At 43.9% G+C, this 21,240-nt stretch overlaps 3 pseudogenes; 2 read left to right on the forward strand and 1 right to left on the reverse strand.

Moving 5' to 3' along the window:
- The first annotated feature begins 437 nt into the window (after positions 1–437).
- LOC110294993 (G2/mitotic-specific cyclin-B1 pseudogene) lies at positions 438–1,702 on the forward strand (annotated as a pseudogene).
- A 12,086-nt stretch (positions 1,703–13,788) lies between these two features.
- LOC110295521 (small acidic protein pseudogene) lies at positions 13,789–14,329 on the forward strand (annotated as a pseudogene).
- Positions 14,330–17,841: 3,512 nt separating this feature from the next.
- LOC110294822 (transformer-2 protein homolog alpha pseudogene) lies at positions 17,842–19,383 on the reverse strand (annotated as a pseudogene).
- Between the last annotated feature and the right edge of the window lie 1,857 nt (positions 19,384–21,240).

Below are 21,240 nucleotides of genomic sequence, written 5' to 3' on the forward strand. Positions count from 1 at the left end.
GAGGCACAGCGGAGAACTTCTTCTGGTGTTCCTGTTGGTCCCTCCTGCTGACAGCCAAGGCTGAGACCTGGCTGTCTTTGTTAGGTTGTGCCATTGTTGTTGCTAACCCGATTCAACCAAAGTGGACTGCTGGTGTGTTTGGAGTGTTTGAGAGTGGATGGAGCTACCACTGCCTGCTAACCTGTGAACTGAACTGCTGATCTCAGACAGGAGTTGCTCCAAAGAACCTTTCTGAACAAGTCCACTTCCTCTGTATTCTTTCTTTCCTACTGCCTCTGGTGGGTGTTGGGCTACAAGGGAGGTTAAAGTGTTTAAGAACCTTCATTAAAAATAAGGTTTGAGGTGCTGCGGAAGAACGGCTGTTAGTGTTTAGCTGTGGATTGCCAGACGTTAGGGTGTCTTCAAGGATCAGGGAACCTCTGCTTTAAGGAGGAGCCATGGCGCTCAGGGTCACTAGGAACATGAAAATTAACACAGAAAATAAGGCCAAGGTCAGTATGGCAGGTGCCAAGCGTGTGCCTGTAACAGTTACTGCTGCTTCCAAGCCCGGGCTGAGAACAAGAACTGTTCTTGGAGACATTGGTAATAAAGTCAGAGAAGAGCTACAGGCAAGAGTGCCTCTGAAAAGGGAAGAAAAATGTTAGGTACTGGGAAAGGTACTGACTGTTAAAGCCCTACCAAAACCTGTAGAGAAGGTGCCTGTGTGTGAACCAGAGGTGGAACTTGCTGAGCCTGAACCTGAATTTGAACATGTTAGAGAAGAGAAGCTTTCTCCCGAACCTATTTTGGTTGATAATCCCTCTCCAAGCCCAATAGAAACATCTGAATGTGCGCCTGCAGAAGAGTATCTGTGTCAGGCTTTCTCTGATGTAATCCTTGCAGTGAGTGACACAGATGCAGATGATGGAGCGGACCCAAACCTCTGTAGTGAATATGTGAAAGAGATCTATGTTTATCTCAGACAACTGGAGGAAGAGCAGTCAGTTAGACCAAAATACCTACAGGGTCGTGAAGTCACTGGAAACATGAGAGCTATCCTCATTGACTGGCTAATACAGGTTCAGATGAAATTTAGGCTGCTTCAGGAGACCATGTACATGACTGTGTCCATGATTGATCGGTTCATGCCCAAGAAGATGCTGCAGCTGGTTGGTGTAACGGCCATGTTTATCGCAAGCAAATATGAGGAGATGTACCCTCCAGAAATAGGGGACTTCGCCTTTGTGACGTATACTAAGCACCAGATCAGACAGATGGAGATGAAGATTCTCAGAGTTCTGAACTTCAGCCCGGGTCGCCCTCTGCCTCTGCACTTCCTCCGCAGAGCATCTAAAGGCAGAGAGGTGGATGTTGAGCAGCACACTTTGGCCAAATACCTCATGGCGCTCTCCATGCTAGACTACGACATGGTGCATTTTGCTCCTTCTCAAATTGCAGCTGGGGCCTTTTGCTTAGCCTTGGGAAGTCTTGACAACGGTGAATGGACACCAACTCTGCAGTATTCCTATCCTACATTGAAGAATCCCTGCTTCCTGTTATGCAGCACCTGGCTAAGAATGTAGTCATGGTGAACTGTGGCCTTACAAAGCACATGACTGTCAAGAACAAGTATGCAGCATCTAAGCATGCTAAGATCAGCACGCTGGCACAGCTGAACTGTACACTAGTTCAGAACTTGTCTAAGGCCGTGACAAAGGCATAACTCCAATGGACGGCTACATCTGCAGATGCAGTTGGCACCATGTGCCGCCTGTACATAGGATACCTACCGTGTTTACTTGCTCTTCAATAAAGGTTGTGACTTCTCATTTTACATAGCTTAACTCATTTGAATATTGCTTCTGAGTTTAGGCTAACGGAAGTTGTCGGATTTAGGAGTATATTAAAAACTGCATCTAGTTTTAACAGTGGATCCAACTAATGTATATATCTGTAGCCTATATGTCTATATACATCCTTCACTGTGTGTCCTTATATCATCATGTCTTCTGCCTCGCTCTAGTTTAAACTTTAAATCTACCAGCTAGTCCTTTGTTCCAATTTCCAGTGGTTGCCACCTTTAACCACTGTCTCTTGGGTTGTCAACTTTCAGATCTGAAACCAAGTATCTTTTTTATGTAATTATTTATTTGTTCTTAATTGGAAAATAGGATGTTCAAAATTAAAGGTGTGTTTTAAAAAGAATTTGCCCCCAAGTCTCACTACCAACAGATAAGGGTATATTCTTGTATATCCTGTATAGATATAATCATGCATATATTGCCAAGGAGATATTTTTATATGGGTTCATTTTATCAACAGTATTCCTATCAGCATTCCTTTCAATGCCTATATTGCATTTCCTAGTGTGAACAAAATGTGTGTAACAACCAGGCGTGGTGGTGCGCACCTTTAATCCCAGCACTTGGGAGGCAGAGGCAGGTGGATTTCTGAGTTCGAGGCCAGCCTGGTCTACAAAGTGAGTTCCAGGACAGCCAGGGCTACTGAGAAACCCTGTCTCGAAAAACAAACAAAAAAAAATGTGTGTAACATAGTCAGTCATTCCCTCAGTGGGATTCAAGTGCATTCTCTCAGTGCCCTCCACAGTGTTCTTAAATGATGTTTAATGTCTTGCTTGGCTTCGTGCATAGTAGCTCTTCCAGGGGTGTGCTTTTAATTCTGACAGCCAGATGGGTGTGGCTGCCACCATACCAAGGCGCCACTCCTGTCTTGGAATGCCACCTGGAAAAGAATCCTGTCTCATTTGCTGTTTTAATTTATACATCTGATATCAAGTTGAATAAAATTTTATTGGTGGAAAGCTTTCACAAAAAAAAAAAAAAAAGGTTTGAGCCGGGCGTGGTGGCACATGCCTTTAATCCCAGCACTCGGGAGGCAGAGGCAGGCGGATTTCTGAGTTCGAGGCCAGCCTGGTCTACAGAGTGAGTTCCAGGACAGCCGGGGCTACACAGAGAAACCCTGTCTCAAAAAAACAAAAAAACAAACAAACAAAAAAAGGTTTGAAAAAATTAAAATCACAATATATAAGCTCATGTGATAAACAGTAGAGTTAGATCTATACTCTGATGCTGGTCTCCAGAGTCTGAATCCTGGGAGTCATAACCTCTGTCCCCACTTTCTCTCCACTTCCTGGTCCCCATTTCCATAGCTGGTACCTGAACAGCCCCTTCCCCATGTTCCACAAGCAGGGAAGTAAGCCTCTCCAAACATTATGGGCAACTCTAACTCTCAGTGTAGAGATAATCAACCGAAAGTGTTAAAGGGATCTTGGAGAGTAGGCAGCTTAGATTTTCTGACAGGCAATTAAACACTTTGTTTTATGACAAAGTCTTGTACCTTTGTCCTCGGCTGCTCTTAGGCCAGGTGTGGGGTAAAAGCACATGGGAGAGACTGGCTTAGGCAGCACAGAGCAAGAAACACCAGGACTCCCTGCCCCCTTTCTTCCACTCCATTGTCGCATCTCTCCTGAGCTGCCTTCGAGGGTCTGCGTTGCCACCCGTCCCAACTGCCACCCAGGTAATGGTGGCAGAGACCGAGGTGGCAGAAGGGGAGGGAGGAAGATGACTCAGGCAAGATGGGAAAGTTTCCTGCTGTATCTGTAAAAAAAAAAAAAGATGCAGCCATCGATGACACCTTGGCCTTGTAAAGGAAGGCACAGCCAAGAGGCTTTGCCCCATGTTGGATGAGTTTGAAACAAAAGTGACAGAGAATCAGAGGGTGAGCCCTATCGTGTGGACTATTCCTATAGGGCAAAACCAGGCCTGGGTGAGGCAGAATTTGGAAGGCACCACATTTGGAGGTATCATAAGCACGGGAGCAGAGCGAACTTATCTCCAAAAGGAAGAAGTACCCACTTCTCGGAAAGTCCATCTTGGGCTTCAAGAAAAAGGTGTTGCTGGCTTTACTGCTTCCTAGCAGACTGCCTGGCCCATAATTTCACGAGATGATAACTGCAATCAACGAGCCATTCGGCCTTTGGTCTTATTGAACTTGCCAAATAACGCACGGGACAGAGATATACTTGAGACACGGATGTTGTGGTTACAACAGTAAGGCCTTTTATGATGACTGCATAATCCAGGATAGACTGGATATGCGGCACCATCAATTCTACCACCTGTTGCTGCCACAGGGTTCTAGTTCCCCCTCAAACGCACTTGGCACTCTGATGAGCCAAAGCAGGCCTCCCTGCATTGTTAGCTATAACCAATGACCTGTTACGTAATGACTATAGATATTGAAGACTGCTTCTTCTCCACACCCCTGTGAAGAGGAGAAGCAACGGTTTACATTATCAGTGCCGGCAATTAACCACCAGGCACCATGCAGCTCTGTCAGTGGAAGGAGCTGCCTCGGGGGATGAAAAGCAGCCCCACATTCTGTCAGGGGTATATGTGGGAGGCCTTACAATCTATAATAAATGATTGCTTTATCAAACACTGTATGGATGATGCTCTTACTGGCCATGTTAACCCTGAGCAGCTCCAAAGAAAACTAACTGTAGGCTGCAATTTCTCAAAAGCTACTTTTAATAATGGTTCTTAAACACTTTAACCTCCTTTCTAGTCCACCACCCACCAGAGGGGGTGGAAAAGAAAGCTTATCAGGATACAAGGGAAGAGGACCTGTTTAGAAATGGTTCTTTGGAGCAAATCCAATCTACATTGTCAGGATATCAGCAGTTCAGTTCACAGGAAGCAGCAGCAGCAGCAGCTTGGTCCACATGCAAACACCATTCACGAATCAGCAATGGCAGGTTGACCCAGAAGAAGCCACAGGGCTCTGCTGTACACTGTTTAGAAGTAGTTCGTTGGGGGCTGGAGAGATGGCTCAGTGGTTAAGAGCACTGACTGCTTTCTCGAAGGTCCTGAGTTCAAATCCCAGCAACCACATGGCGGCTCACAGCCATCCTTAATGAGATCCGATGGCCTCTTCTGGAGTGTCTGAAGACAGTTACAGCGTACTTACATATAACAATAAATAAATCTTTAAAAAGAAACAAAAAAAAAGGAAACAGCTCTTTGGGTTGATTTCAATCTGCAACGGTGAGGATACCAGCAGTCCAGTTCAGTAGTGTCAGGATTGCAGAAACAGCCAAGCCTCAACTAAATCAACAAGAGTCAGTGTGAGCAACCTGGACCAGCAGGGGCCAGGAGAAGTCCTCTGTCCTGCCTCTCTGAACAAAGTGAAGATCAGTGAAGACGAAGATGTGAGGACAACAAAGCATTGCAAAGCTAGCTATGTGTATAGCAGCAAACAGATCTAAAGACAGGAGCCTCATCTATTCCTAGGCCACATTATCACAGCTGGTATTATTAAACCTCATAAGCTTCAATTCACCTTCCCCATACCTATTACTCTTGCATCCGTGAAAACCTTTCTGGGAAAGTTAACCTGGATCCGACCTGGTTTGCCTATCACATCTGGACAATTAGCTGTAGCATTAATTTTTTCACAGCTTACTTTTAATGATAGCTCTTAAATGCTTTAACCTCCCTTCTAGCCTGCCGTCCAACAGAGGTAGTGGAAAAGAAAGGTTTTTAGGGTATGAGGGAGGTAGACCTGTTTCGAAATGGTTCTTTGGATCAAATCCCTTATGTGTTGTCAGGAGATCAGTAGTTTGTTTCACAGGTCAGCAGCAGCAGCTCGATCCACTTGCAAACACTTCATGGACATACCAACAGTCCATTTCTGTAGAGTAGGGATAGCAACACAACCTAACAGGAACAGTGACACAACGTAACAGGAACAGCCAGGCCTCAGCTGAATTGGCACAAGTCAGCAGGAGGGATTCAGACCAGCAGGGATACAAGGAGAAGTTCTCAGATGTGCCTCTCTCAGCAAATTGAAGATCAGCAAAGATGAAAGACCAAGAAGTGTTGCAGAGCTCACTCTATAAGCAAGCCGCTTTCACAGTCTAATGAGTCCTATTGAGACTCCCTCCAAACATCACATGTCCTCTATGGGTCTTACCTCATCACATGTTTTGCCTCAGCATATGAGACTGTCTCAGCTGACATCACTCTGCCAATCAACCTGAGTCCACAGAAGCTTCAAGAAGCTGCAGCACAGCACCAGAGGTTTTCTGGTGCATTTCTCTCTATGGAGTCCCAACAAGAGGAGCTCAACTATGCAATGTAAGGCAGACCAATACATGTGTGTCATTAGCAGAGAATCCTTCATCACGTGTCCTTTCATGTGCTTGCTTTAGCAGAACATCCTTTTGCCTGTGTCTGCTTCAACGAAACATTTCTTCACTTGTTTGACCCAGCAAAGCCCTCCCTACTGGAGCTCTCTTTCAACCTCCTCACAGGATCCTCTCCTGGAGTCATCTTGCTTATGCCTCTGCATCCACAATAACACCATATATAGATGGCATTTTTCTTACAACTCTTACGGTGCTAAAAATGGCCCTTATAATTCTTAACAGATCTCCTGAAATGATAGTATTTCGGCTTTCCCAGGACTTTCTGGCCTGGTGCCTAAGCTCCACTCCTCCACTGATCTAGGTGTTTTAAATAAATTATCAGGGAAGATTAGACAATCATTTTCTAGGACATAAACTCTTTTCCATTTTGCCCATGATGGACCTGTCTGTAAACCACCAATTGTCAGAATAGCCTATCCCTAAGGCAGCTGTTGGCTTTACGGTCTGCATTTGAGTGTATTATTCACCGACCCCCACCCCCCAGGAAACAAAAAGCCAATAGTATTTAAGGAAACTTTAACAGGGTCCATGCAATCAGGATTGCTGGCCATCCTCTCGTTGTTCAGAGACTGGCCAAATCCTATTGATTATTTAATGATAGTCAGTATGTGACTAATAATCATAACTAAATCCTTCCTTTGAGCTCTCCTCAAACCCACTGAGGGGCCTTTATATCTACCCATGGCTCAACTGTAAACCCTGCTTGAGATGTGCTCTGAACTGTTTTGTATGCAACATGTTTGGTCCCATCTGAACCCCCCTGGAGCCTCACAGAGAGCAATGAGGAAATAGCCTGGTGGCATCCTTCCTCGCCTCACCACTAGATCAGGTTCAAGCCCTTCACTCTCCATTCCATAATTCTGCATTTCCCTTTGCAGAAGCTCTTTCTCCAATCGACATAAGCCTCACGTAAGCATCTGATATGAACTTGCACTGCTTGGGGGCAATTACTGCCCTTGGGACCCCTCCAGCCAAATGGAGTGAACCCTTGTGGCCTGGGGCCAAATGCCCTATGGCAAATGGATGTGACACACGAGCCAGAATTTGGCTGCTTCAAACATGTACATACATGGACTGATCCTTTCTCCTCTTACATCTTTGCCATAGCACAACCCCAGGAAAACACAAGAATGGTCATTATGAAAAAGGCAGTGTTGTGATGGGCGTGCCCTTTGTGCCTGCATCTGCCAGAGGCAAATTTGCCTCTTTCTGCAAAGAATGTGGAATAAGCCACTCCACTGGAATACATCATAACCCCCAAGGACAAGGCATCATTGAATGAGCCCAATCCTCCCTCAAAACAATAGAGAGAAGTCCAAGGGCTAAGGCCTGAGGACAAACTGGCAGATGTCTTATTCACACGTAATTTTGAAAACTTTGACAAACAAGGCCTAGCCCCTCCTATGAGCACTGGGGTTGCTAACTATGGGATAGAGGATTGTTTGCTTCATTTGGGTTCCTGGCCATCAAGCCCTGTGCCACCCAGAGGACAGAAACGCCCACTGAGTGAGTGACTGAGTCTGATGGGGAAGAGAGACTACCAGCAGCTATAGAGCAGCACCCTCCCAAGCACTGACCAACAGGGGACGCCCAAAGTGACTCCCGTGGAGAGGACACCCTCAATCAGCCCACCGCCCCCTAGTGACCTGGGGGAGCCTCAAGGCCCTCATAAATCAAGCCCAGAGAATGTCAGGACAAAGACAGGACCCTATACCCTACTCATGGGTACCAAAAAGCATCCAGCTTACAGACACACACTGCTCCCCTTTTATGGGCAGCGAGCGGTGAGGAACCCACTAATCCTACTCCCTGCAACGTACAACCTTTTTAATGGTTCTCTCGCGGAGGGCCTGTTGGGATTCTGCCTGAATGCAATGGTCTGCTGGACTTCGTTAATCTAGCCAAAGTAGTGACAGGTGATTCTTATAATTGGGTTAATTGATAATGTGGACCCCAGAGATGTTGGCCATTCCAAATAATGCTCCTCTATGGGTTATGAGGCATGACTTATATCTGATGCACCTTTATACATGACTCTATGGACTATCGTTACGGATGGTTTGTGAGCTACCGTGTGGTTGCTGGGGTTTGAACTCCGGACCTTCGGGAGAGCAGTTTGGGACTCTTTAACCACTGAGCCATCTCGCCAGCCCTGATTCCTCACTTTTAAATGACTCTCTTAGTGAGGGTTTTACTGCTGTGAACAGACACCATGACCCAGGCAACTCTTTGAAGGACAACATTTAATTGGGGCTGGCTGACAGGCTCAGAGGTTCAGTCCGTTATCATCGAGGCAGAAGAAGCAGCTGAGGGTTCTACATCTTGATATGAAGGCAGCTAGAAGACTGGCTCTTCCAGGCAGCTAGGAGGAAGCTCTCAAAGCCCACCCCCACAGTGACGCACTTCCTCCAACAAGGCCACACCTCCTAATAGCTCTACCCCCTGGGCCAGGCATATTCCAACCATTGACTCTACCTTTTGCTCACCTGGAGGTCTCTTGCTGTGACTCATGGAATTTGTGTTTAATTTGTGCAGAATGGAAAACCTCTTACACGGGGTGCCTCTCAACTGACTTGCCAGTACCAGTGACCTCCCAAGTGGCATTCTGGGGCTAAGAATTTTGCAGTGTCTGAGCAATCTCTGCCTTACTTTTTCTAGGGAGACTTACAACCAGATAATCGCTGGCCTTTCTGGTAGTCTGGAGCTGGCCATACCTCGGCAGCCCCTGGTCATGTATGAATTATGCGCCATCTATCCCTATTCTGAATGGCTCCTTTTATGGCTTCTTCTTTGAAGGAAATCGAACTAGCCCTCTCTCAGAGGCTCATTGGACTACCAACCTCATCTCTCGTGGGGGTCCCACTCCCAATTTGACCTTTACTGGGCATCCCTGTGTGCGACCTCCTTTTTTTTTTTTTTTTTTTGGTTGTTTTTTGTTTTTTCGAGACAGGGTTTCTCTGTATAGTCCTGGCTGTCCTGGAACTCACTTTGTAGACCAGGCTGGCCTCGAACTCAGAAATCCGCCTGCCTCTGCCTCCCGAGTGCTGGGATTAAAGGCGTGCGCCACCACGCCCGGCGCGACCTCCTTTTTTTTTTCCTTTTTTTCTCTCTGACTTGGTTCTAAAGTGACACTCTCAGGGCCAAGTTAAACTGTTCAGAGATGAAGTGCATCCCCTCCCTCTGCTGGGATGCAGTAAACAGGGATACTGCCATACTTCTCTGAGAACCGCCACTCATCTGGGGTTCCGGTAAATGCCACTGATGGCTGGACTGGGAACTTGTCATGTCCGATCATGCCTCATCTCTGGATCATTACACAAGAGATTTCAGCATATCTGCCATCTTTGCTGCTGTAGTGGTAGGGAGAGCTCTCAGCTGCAGCAGCTACAGCCACTGCGGTGATAGCCTTGCAAAACTCTGAGCTGCATTCAATAATATGTTAACCCTGATGGCTTCCACTTTAGATAAGCACTTACAGATGAACCAGCTCTTACAATTAGGTGTGTTAAATTTACACCGTCGAGTGGAACTTTTACAGGACGATGTTAACCACCTGTGGAATCTTGCTCAAGTTAGCAGTGATCCACGATATCCTGCCATCTGCTTAACACAGTATCACACCCACTTGAATAGTATGGTAGCACTGAATTTACAACATAGCTATATAACTGGGCACATGGAATTTCTTATCCCTTTCTCTCTTACCTCAGTTGCATCAAGATATTGTCTCTGTTAATGCTACTTGTGTGGATGTCATTACCTTGGGCCGAATGGCTGTATTCTTTAAGGATGTAGGGTCAAAGCTGCTTGCTCCAACTTGCTTCCCCTGCAAACCTTTTCATGTATACTATTATTCTTGTTGGAAGCAGAATTGTATTTGTCATAATTCAAGCTATTACCTATTAGGGCTTGGCAGCTCCACACCAAAGCCCTTCTGTTGGAAGTACTCATCCTTGAACTAAAGAAGGAAGGCAAAGTGTGTGTTCTTTTCTCTCTATCAGCAAGAGGGCTTAGGGACAGCTATCCTCTCTGGCTTCTCTGTTGTGTAACACGTCAGGAACTGGTTTAGAGAACAACGTGAGGAGATAATGTTTGTCCTTGAGATCTGATGAGCTGGAAAACATCTTGAAACTGAATTTCAAGAGAAGCCGATGAGCTAGGTCTGGGTTGCAAGATGTAGGTTCGGGGGAGGGGGGCCTGGGAGGTGGGATCAGTGTGTGAGGTCAGTTCCTGGCATGGCCTAGCAGTGAGGAATATTGTTCTCAGGAAAAAGTATTCTCAAGGGACCAACAGAATGGGGACACAAATGGTATTGGATGCTGCCTGGGAATGCGCTACTGGCCAAGGCCAGGCTTTCTGAGATGTGCTATTATATTCTCCATACCCTGGGAACTCCCATCACCGCCTACATAAAGTACTCCCAAATGGACTTTGTTTTCAGATTTCTGAGACAGGGTCTCAAGGAGCCCAGGCTAGCCTCAAATTTACTATGTAACTGGAGAATGACCCTGTGCAGTACAATCAACTTAAGTTTATTTCCAACTAGCTTACAAATAAACGAGACTCAGACTACGGTTATTTTGCTTGACTTTGACAATTACTGGGGGTGACCCCTGATCTACTCTTCTAACAGCTGGCCTGGCTACCTCCCCAGCAGTGTACCCCAGATTCTTGCTATTTCTCCTGGCCGTGTGCTCATGGCTCCTCTCCCCTGTTTGCAGCTTCTTCCTCCCTCTCCGGTTCTTCCTCCTCTTCTCTTCTCTCTTCCCCAACTAGGTCACTCAAGCTCACCTACCTGTAATCCCTCCAGTAATTGGCTGTAGCCAATTTTATTTAATCAGTAGTTTTAAATCAAGGAACAAGGTTTGCACAACCAAAGCTTGTAAACACGAGAAGTCCCTCGAGGACCTATAGAATGTAGCATTACAATACATAGCAACAGACCAAACCTCAACAAAAGGGCTTTTACTCTTATAATAATAATCAATATACCCTAGGAACAACTATGAAATTATTATGAAAATTATTAAGTAAACGTTACACTAAAAAGTCTAGTCTGTTTGCATTTGGACTCAAGAGAAAGTATCCTATTATCTATCCTATCCTGGTGAGTTGAGAGTTCTGTATCTAAATCAATTTCTATCCTAACTTGTATTATGTTCCTAAAATTACCTTCTTAGACCTAGAACATCTTTTCAAATCCTAAACAACTTAAGCGAATAGTAAGATCATGACTATTTAGTCTTCAATCCCATCAGAGGCCTGAGAAGGAAATAAACATTAGCTGAATATAGGAAGCACAAGGACACAGTTTCCAAAAATATAGAAATGACAGAGACAGCTGACCACCTGGACAGTCCCCAATATTCTCTACAATATTGGAGCATCCATCTTCAGACTTCTGGCCCAGAAGACCCTTTGTGAAGTAGGAATTATGAAGGACTCACCCTGTTTTGGCAGTGTTTTTGGCAGTGGACTTACTTGCATCCATTTGTCCTTTCTGGATGGCATTCTGTCGACAGATAAAGTTAGAACATTTTGTTTTCCCAATTGCTAGCTTGCCACAATTGAAGCAACTCTATATGGAGGCCTTCCGATGCTCATCATCTTCTTCCAATTTGAATGGGACTGCTGCCAGGAGCGGGCATGTCTCGATGTCAAAAACAAAACAAAACAAAACAAAAAACTCAAATTAATAGAAAACATCTCTAAATGCCATATTCTGTGGGCTTCCGTAGTATCTAACAAGACCATGAGTATGGAGTTTGGTTGACTGAATGTTAACCTGTGTTACTAATTATTCTAAACAGTTTGCAATAGAGGCTATTAAAAGACTGAAATTAAACCTTGTACTTTTAAGTAAGTTGCATAGGCACAATGCCCAAGAGTTGAAATAAACATATATTATGTTGTAACAAAATTAATCTTAAATTTTGTCTCAATATACAAAGATTTATAACAATGAAGACTTCAAATCTGTAACAACATATAAAGTTCAATACCAATGTAACAAATATAACCTTATTTTTCTATCAATATATAAAATTCTGTGCCAATGTATGGCTCTAAAATGCTTTTGTTTTAAGAGTAGATTTAGCAATCTACCTCTATTTGTCTAATTTCTTATAGTATTTCTATTTCCCCCCTTTTCTTTTCAACCCCGTTTCCCTTACCTAGGAAAGAAGGAAAGACAGAAGTCCTCGGGTCTAAGTTCCATATTTTGTTTCCTCCATATACAAAACCATAATTATTTATAATCATCCCTAAAATGACAACATATCTATAATTCATAAATGACCAAAACCACCCACCCCAACTAAGGAGACTGAGATGTATGTCCTCTTATAATTTCTTCCTTTTAATTTTGGACAAAGTATTCCTTTTTTGGGATCCCAAGAAAATTAGAGCCAGGCATGGTGGCGCACGCCTTTAATCCCAGCACTTGGGAGGCAGAGGCAGGCAGATTTCTGAGTTTGGTTGGAGGCCAGCCTGGTCTACAGAGTGAGTTCCAGGACAGCTGAGGGCTACACAGAGAAACCCTGTCTCAAAAAAACAAAACAAAACAAAACAAACTAACAAAAAAAGAAAATTAGCTCCGCACTCGCCCTCGCTCGCCATGGAGAAGACCGAGCTGATCCAGAAGGCCAAGCTGGCCGACAACGACTACATGGCCACCTGAAATAAAGAAATTATAAAGACTTTCTAGAATTCAATGAAAATGAAGGCACAGCATACTAAAATTTTCAGACACAATGAAAGCAGTGTTAAGAGGAAAATTCATAGAACTAAGTGCCTTAATATAGGAATTGGATTCTATACTAGTAACTTAACAGCACATCTGAAACCTCTAGAACAAAAAGAAGCAAACACACTCAAGAGGAGTAGACACAGGAAATAGTCAAACTCAGAGCTGAAATCAACCACTTAGAAACAAAGAGAACAATCAACCAGTTAGAAACAAAGAATCAACAGAAACAAGAGCTGGTTCTTTGAGAAAATCAACAAGATCTATAAACCCTTACCCAAACTATCTAAAAGACACAGAGACAGTATCCAAATTAACAAAATCAGAAATGAAAAAGGATATATAATAACAGGAACTGAAGAAATTTAAAAAGTTATCAGATTTTTTTTTACTTTTTTTTTTTTTTTTAGATTTATTTATTTTGTGTATGAGTACACTATAGCTATTTTCAGACAGACCAGAAGAGGGCATCAGGCCCCACTATAGAGGGTTGTGAGCCAACATGTGGTTCTGGGAATTGAACTCAGGACCTTTGGAAGAGCAGTCAGTGCTCTTAACCACTGAGCCATCTCTCCAGCTCAAGTTATCCAATTTTATTATAAAAGCCTATATTCGACAAAACTGGAAAATCTAGATGAAATGGATGATATTCTTTTAGACAGATACCACTTACCAAAGTTAAATCAAAATCAGGTAAACTGGAAGAAGGCCTGGAGGGGGCTCTGCATTCTGGAGTGGCACTGCTTGGTCTTGCTGCTGGGTGAGGACTGCTGGTGTCACGTTTGAGGAGCACTGCCAGTGTGTTTGGCATATCCCCGACGGGGTCTCAGCTACGATGAGTGCTGCCCGGGAGTCTCACCCGCACGGGGTGAAACATTCAGCCTCCCCTGATGACAATCTTGGATCTAGCAATTGGGAGGCAGAAGATTTAGGCAATGAAGAAAGAAAACAAAAGTTCTTGAGACTTATGGGTGCAGGAAAGAAAGAACACACTGGGTTGTCTTGCTATAGGGGATCACAAATCAACATTTCACTTCCTAACAGAAGAAGAAGACAAGAAAAATGACTGAAGTGCTGAATCTCAGTACCAGCAGAGCATGGACAGCAAACTGTCAGGACGGTACCGGCGGCACTGCGGACTCGGCTTCAGGGAGGTAGATCATGATGGAGAAGGTGATGTGGCTGGAGATGACCATGAGGACGACTCCCCTGATGCTGAGAGTCCAGACGACTCAGTCAGTCTGAGTCTGAGAAGGAGGAGTCTGCAGAAGAGCTTCATGCTGCTGAGCATCGTGACGACACAGAAGACCCGAAGAGCAAAAGAAGATGCGAAGAACAATTATAAGATGATATTTGTCAAGTCCAGTGGCTCCTAACTACCAAACACTTAGTCTTTGTATTAAAAGTAAGCCTTTTTGTTATAATGCACAGTGGAGGGTTGCTTATAGAGCACAGACCTTTGTATTATAATTTTTTAAAGGCCCTTTTAAATAACTACGAAGAGTGTTTGCCTTCCAATGCTGTGGGTTACATTTCTCCAGGCACGACTATAACCATTTTTGTAAAGAGTCAGAGTTGTATAAAATGAGAAATAAATACTGTACTCAGCTTCCTTTCATATTGGCATCATCTGCCCTCTCCCCACGTTTACCTCTGTAGGTGCATTGTCGGGGGGACACTTACTTTGTTTGTGGTAGCTCTTTCATCTTCATCTTTTGGTTTGTTCCTATTTTTTCTCTTCCATAATTCATCTGATATTGTGACGTGCTCCCATGATTATACTTTGTTAAAGTAGATCTGTCCATCATGCAGTTGGCTGCCACCAGCCCTGCTGCAGACCATCACTGACAGTCCATGCTTGTTTAGTCACTGCTCTGGGACCAGAGCAAGCACAGGGCACTTATGTGTGGAAGTGCCCTGTCACATCATTCAAAGGCTACAAACCCACAATGTCTTTATATAAGTTGATTTCACTGTTTGGTAAAGTTTTGGTAAAATTTGGCCAGTTTTTACAGAAGAAATTATTTCTCTGCTCAGGGCCAGATGGTTTTACTGCAGATTGCTACCAAGGAAGGGAAAGGGGGCAGGATCAGGTTTGGGGGAAAGACAGGAGAGAAGCCTAGAGGACCAGGAGAATGAGTAGAATGATGCTGCTGTCCGGGGTGGGGAGTGGGGGTGAAGGAAACCTCTAGGAAGTCCCAGAGACCTGGGATGTGAGAGGCTCCCAGGACTCACTGGAGGTGACCTTAGCCAACATGCCCAACAGGGGAGAACCTGAAGAGACCACCTCCAATAGTTAGATAAGGTCCCCAGTGGAGGGGTGGGAACACCAACCCACCTTCAAATTTTTTGACCTAGAATTGTTCCTGTCTAAAAGAAATGCAGGGACAAAAATGGAGCAGAGACTGAAAAAAATGGCTGACTAGTGACTGGCCAACTTGGGATCCATCCCATGGGCAGGCAGCAAATTTGACACTATTGCTGATGCTATGTTATGCTTGCAAACAGGAACCTACATATCTTGGCTGTGCTCTGAGAGGCTCTACCAGCAGCTGACTGAGACAGATGGAGATGCCCATAGCCAACCATTAGACTGAGGTCAGGGACCCCTATGGAAGAGTTAGGGGAAGGACTGAGGGAGCTGAAGGGAAGGACAACCCCGCAGTAAGACCAACAATATCAACTAATCTGGATCCTCCTGAGAGCTGGTCCGAGCCGAAGGCACACATGTAGTAGAGCACTGCCTGGTCTAGACCAGTGGGAGAGGACGCGCCTAATCCTATAGAGACGTAATACACCAGGGAAGAAGGTGCCTGGAGGGTAGGGAAGCACTCTTTCAGAGGCAAAGGGGAGGGAGGGTGAAGAACTCTGGGAGGGGGCACCGGAAAAGGAGCAACACTTGGGATGTAAATAAATAAAACAATTCGTTTTTAAAACTTGACTCTAAGGTATAATCTTCCCTCTGCATAAGAATTCCTTGGGAGAATGAATAGAAGGAAAGATAACTAAAACACAGGCCATCTTTAGGTCAATTCGATCTATATGGTCATTTTGTAATCTCTTTTTTATTAGAGCCAATTCCTTTTCAGCTTCAGCTGATAATCTTCTTGGACTATTTAATTCTTTATCACTTTGCAGAGTTTGAAATAAATTACTCGACTCTTCAACGGTCAAATCAATTGTAAACTGAAGCCAGTTAATATCTTCCCATAATTTTTGAAAATCATTAAGAGTATTTAACTGGTTTCTCCTGATTTCTACCTTTTGCAGTCAAATTTCCTGCAGATTTATCTTATATTCTAGGTAATTAACAGAATTTCCTCTTTGTTTTTCAGGAGCAATTTGTTCTGAGGCGTCTCTATTAGAATCAGCCAGCAAAATATCATCCATATAATGGTAAATTATGGCTTGAGGAAATTGCTTACAAATTATTTCCAATGGCTGATGTTGTAAGGTGGCAGGACTTTCCGTTGGTAGCTTTTGGTTGGTTAAATGTGGGAACCGTGAAGGCAGTTCTCTATCTTGCTCCTGTAAAGGGGTTGTGGGAAAAAAAACCCGATCCTTTAGATCAGTCACTATGATAGGCCATTCTTAGGTAACAAGGAAGGAAATAGGTTTCCAGGCTGCAAGGAAGCCATTGACTGAATAGTTTTATCAATTGTTCTCAGATCTGTTAACATCCTCCATTTGCCAGATTTCTTTTTAATGACAAATATAGGAGAGTTCCAAGGGCTGGTGGACTCCTCTATGTGCTGAGCTTTCAACTGCTCCTGGACTAACTGTTCTAGTGCCTATAATTTTTCCTTTGTCATAAACTATTGCTCAATCCAAATAGGTTGGTCTGTCAACCACTTTAGTGGTAAGGCTGTTGGTGTTTTGTCATCAGTGGCTTCTTCAGTCAAGGTTGAAGAAATAGCCTCTGCTGTATTCTGTCTATGGATAGCCTGGACAGTCTGCAACTGTCCCTGATAACATTCTTTAATTTATTAGAAACACCTCTTCCCTTACGACTTGTCTCTAAACTTGGAGGAATGCTAATCTGTGTTTCCCATTGTTGCAATAGGTCTTGTCCCCATAAATTCATGGCTACATCTGTGGCACATGGCCTTAACCTGACCTTCTGGTCCTATACATTTAATCCATTTAAGAGTTCGTTGTACATGAGACAATGTTCCAGTCTCTAGGAATGGAGTAGATACCCTTTGAAGCAGCCAAACTGGTTTCCAGGAATCTTGTGATATTAAAGCTACATCTGCCCCACTATTCTTTCAATCTCAATTCCATCTAACTGTAAGTTTACCTTTTGTCTCTTATCATTTATAGTAGTCTGCCAAGGTATGGTGGGGTTTTTTATGATTTTGTTTTTTGTTTTTTGTTTTTGTTCTTGTTGTTGTTGTCGTCTTGGTATCCTTAGAATCTTTTATCTTTAGGAAATACTCAATTTTTGTTAAGTGGTTTCATTGAGTATTGAGCAGCTCCGTTCGAACTATCAATCTTTTCATTGTTTCTCAGAAATATCTTTCCTTAGAGAACAAGAAATCAATGGCTCATGTTATTTTTTTTTTTGTCGGGCCTTGAGCAAAGTCCCTTAGTTTTCTGACATTGAGAAATTGTCTTGTATATCCTTGAATGACCTACATTCATAAGCAGCATGCCCGGTCCTTCCACGTCTACACTTCACATGGAACTTTCTCCCAGAATAACTACCGTAGAAGGATTTATCCTTAGGAATTGTTTGGTTACCATCACTTTGGGAATGACGGGATCTTTGACATCCACAGCAATGGGCATCTTGTGTTTCTTTGTTTCCTCTCATTGTTTGCCCAACCACAATTGGATTGTGAGCATTTGCTTCTGTGCCTGCAGTAGTTTTTTTTTTTTTATAGGAATTACAAGCTTTTAATTTCTAAAAGGTGACTTAATTCTTAGGTTCAAAGTTATATTCTTCAAAAGAAATGTCCCACATTTTCTTCTAGAGCTTCAAACATTCTACACTCAACTATTCAACTGCTCCATGCCACTCCAGACAAAGCTGGCATGACTGACCTACTTAAAGTGTTATTTACCTTCCCTAAAGAAGATTAAAAAGCAGTTTATCATACCACAGATTTCTAATGTCTACCACAATATCCATCAGAAAAAGTTTTCAAAAGATGGTTTCTGTCCTCAAATAAGAAGTTAATCCTCTGTAAAGGCAAAAGAACCACAAAGCATAACCCGGGGCTCCCTTTCACTCAGGATGTTCACTACTGAAAAGACAATTACACCTTTAGAGTATAACAAAGGGTGGAAACAGCAACACAACTGGTCACGCAGAGATTAAATAAACCAGGTTGTTTTGTTTTGTTTTTTAAAGGACTAGGAAGCATGGAAGCTTGGGAATCCAAAATCAAAAAGAAGAGAAAAAGCAAAGTCCTTGGGCACAATCACTCCAGTATCAATAGCGTCTTGGACTATAGGAACGGGATCTTGATCGTGACCTGTAGCGACTGTAGTAAGGAGAGGGCGACCTTCTTCTGTACCGGTAATCATAATCTTCGTATCTGTCATAGCCTCGATCATATCCTCTATCGTAGTAAGAATCTCGTCGTCTGCCACCTCCACCACCTCCGCCGCCACCACCTCCTCCTCCGCCACCTCCACCACCGCTATGAGTTGGTCTGCCCATGTAAATGCCTGGTGTGGGTGTGTGCGCTCTCTTGGTGATAGAATAATCCACACGGATTCTTCTACCGTCCAGCTCCATCCCATTTGCTCTCTCCATAGCCTCCTTAGAGTCATCTATTCTCTCAAAATACACAAAAGCAAATCCACGTGACCTTCCAGTTCGCTGATCATAAACTACATTAACACCACTCAGAGGTCCATATCGAGAAAACACTTCACGAAGATCTCTCTCTCTCTGTTGTGTACAAACTGAGGCCAAATACTTCCAAGCAAGTGTTAGGATCTGGGTTTGCCCTGCTGCCAGTATGCCTTCTGCGATTAGACATTGGAGAGTGACTCCGGCTCCTCCACCGCCTATACTCGGGTGTATAGGACCTACTCCGAGATCCTCTCCTATGAGAGTGTGACCTGGATCGAGTGTAGCGTCTATGCGAATGCCTCCTTGACCTTGACCTGGATTTTGATCTTGATCGAGAATGGGATTCGGAATGTTTGGAAACCCTTGATGGACTACGAGATCCTGACCTGCTCTCTGATTTTACACGAGCAGGAGTTCCCGTTGGAGATTTTGACTGAGAGCGAGACTCTCTGCCCTCGAAGTTGTTCTCCTCTACATCACTCATGTCGGCCAGGCGCTCCCGAGAACTAAATAAGAGATATGTCTCGGCTCGAGGGCCGACGGCCTAGTCACCGCGCTGTTCGGACTGTGGGGAGGAAGAAGGCGACGGCTACAACGGCCAGTGCGTTCCACTCCCACCAGCTCGCACGTCGCCTGCAGTAGTTTTCATCCACTCAGAAAGAGGTGCCGATCTTGCTATTGATGATCTAATAAGCCCTTTGGCATTCATCATTAGCATTTTAAAATGCTAAAGATTCAAATAAGATTTCTCTAGCATTTGGATCTGAGATTGCTCTAGTTAGCACTACTGTGGTTAGGCTTTGTAAAAAGTCTGTGGAAGGTTCCAACCATTGAGAACCATAGGATTCTGTGGCCCAGCTACTGAGTATCTGTTGGACATATGGTGAATGTAAGCCACGGCTCATTATTGCTTCCCCTAAGTCTTTTTACATCCTGTGCCTCTATAGGTTGTCATTCAAATTCTTGATAACCCTGCGGATTTTATTCATCTCCTTCCAATTCCCTTATCAAGGCTAGGAAAATCATTTTGGCTTTTCTTCTCTTAAAAAGCGATAGACTGCTATCTCATAGTCTTGTTACGAGGTGACGCAGTATCTACTGGCCTGGCCTCTGCTCCTCTGTCCCTATCTTAGCACATACTTCAATTTTACTTTATAATCTTTTGTAAATTTTCTTCTAAAACGTCTAACCTTTATTATTTTCCTTTTCTTGTATCTTTATTACTCTAATCTCCTCCTCAATTTTACTTATACATTTCTCTAAATTTTCCTGTTTGTTTTTCCTATCCTTCTTACATTAGTATCCTCCTTAATATTGTTCATAAATGTCTCTAAGCTGCTTTCTAAACTCTGCTTCCATATTTTATCCTTTTCCAGTGTCTCAGACAACAGTCTCCATCTTCTGATTTGTAATTTTCAGTATTCTCCCCTCTAATGCCTTGACATTGTTTTCATTCTGTTTTATAAAAGTTTTAATTTTTTTTTAAAGGCTTGTAAATTTTTTTCTAAGGCCCTGTTTATTGAAAAGACACAGCAAACCCAAATGCTTATTAGGACAGGAGCGAAGCTTAACAATGCAATAATTATAACTGGCAAGGTGTCAATTTTCTCTAGATCCATCCCTTTTGAACTGCTCAAAATAGTCTTAAAGTCCAGAAAGTCTTTATTGTGTTTATCATCTTTATCTGTCTTTTTTTTTCCCCCAAACTGCCAACTTCCAACCCTAATACCTGATCTCAAGTTTTCTGTGCCTTTGTCTCCCCTTGGTGCTCACCTCAGGACTCTGTAGTGGTTTCTGATTTTTTTTTTTTTAAGGGGTATGGCTCTTGTGCTCCCAAGCTGGTGTTGTTCTGTCTCCTATGCTTGTCTGTTGGGGCCACATTCCTATTGGAAAAAGAATGGTGCGAGCTCAGCACTGAGGCCCTGGTGTGGTTAGCCCAGGGCTTGAGCCCTAGCTGCAGCCAGCAAGGCAGCGTTTGTACCAATTGTAGGTTCCAGACATGAGGTGTGGGCGGCTGGGGGAGAGAGAGTTGGGCTTGGTGGCCTGGTTTCCCAAGCCTGTGATACCCAGATCAGATCACTGTGCCAATAAGATATGTTCATTGGAAATCCAGCCACTGCGTTTAGGGCTGTGTCCCAGCATGCAGTTGGGCCTTGTGCTGGGAGGGAGTCTCAGATAGTTTGGTTCTATGCCCAGTGCCAGGTTTGTCAAAATGTAGTACAAGCAATTTGAGCTTATCCCCAACTACCTTACAAATAAACGAGACTCAGACTATGGTTATTTTATTTGGCTTTGACAATTACTGGGAGGTAACCCCTAATCTACTTTTTTAACTGCTGGCCTGGCTACCTTCCCAGCAGTGTACCCCAGATTCTTGCTGTTTCTTCTGGCCGTGTGCTCATGGCTCCTCTCTCCTGTTTGCAGCTTCTTCCCCCCACTTCCCCCTCTGGCAGCTTCCTCCTCCTTTTCCTGTTCTTCCTC

The sequence above is a fragment of the Mus caroli genome, unplaced genomic scaffold, assembly GCF_978045245.1.
Source record: "Mus caroli unplaced genomic scaffold, Mus_caroli_1 scaffold_4, whole genome shotgun sequence".
Lineage (NCBI taxonomy): Eukaryota > Metazoa > Chordata > Mammalia > Rodentia > Muridae > Mus > Mus caroli.